A 706-nucleotide genomic window follows, 5' to 3' on the forward strand; every position below is an offset into this window, starting at 1 on the left:
ATATATATATATATATATATATATATATATATATATATATATATATATATATATTATTATATAATTCAAGATGCTAGTACTATTACATAATACTATAGTCAAAGAAATTTTGTCTGTTTTTCGTGTACAGAATAAATTTTAGTCATTCTCCTCTGTACTGATTCTAATAGACCTATATCTTTCCTGTAATGTGGGGACCAGAACTGCACAGCGTAGTCTAGATGAGGTCTGACCAGCGCCAAGTATAACTTTAATATTACTTCCGGCCTTCTGCTTTTAACACTCCTAAAAATTAATCCTAATATCCTATTTGCCCTGTTTCTGGCCTCTATGCATTGTTTCCCTAGACGGAGTTCAGAGCTAACTATAACTCCTAAATCTTTCTCGTACCCTGTACCTACCAGAGTTTCATTGTTTAAAAGTATGTGTACCTCCCCGGCGGGGAATCGAACCCCGGTCTCCCGCGTGACAGGCGGGGATACTAACCACTATACTACCGAGGAATTTTAATTTTGGATAATTGTGATTCGAACCCAGGACTCCTTGGTTATGAGCCGTGCGTGCTAACTACTACACTACGTGTGTAAAAAGTACACTACACTACAGTGTGTAAAAAAAAAAAAAAAATCAGTTCTTAGGAACCTGCAGATAGGTATCCGGAGGCGTAACGTCCTGTAAGTTCTTAGAAACCTGGTAACAATTAAGT

At 36.7% G+C, this 706-nt stretch overlaps 1 non-coding gene across 1 annotated transcript; it reads right to left on the bottom strand.

The window, feature by feature from the left end:
* Positions 1-431: 431 nt before the first annotated feature.
* Trnad-guc (transfer RNA aspartic acid (anticodon GUC)) lies at positions 432-503 on the bottom strand. The gene has a single exon. It is a non-coding gene; the product is annotated as a tRNA-Asp (tRNA).
* Between the last annotated feature and the right edge of the window lie 203 nt (positions 504-706).

The sequence above is a fragment of the Scylla paramamosain genome, chromosome 37 (genome assembly GCF_035594125.1).
Source record: "Scylla paramamosain isolate STU-SP2022 chromosome 37, ASM3559412v1, whole genome shotgun sequence".
In the NCBI taxonomy this organism is placed as follows: Eukaryota; Metazoa; Arthropoda; class Malacostraca; order Decapoda; family Portunidae; genus Scylla; species Scylla paramamosain.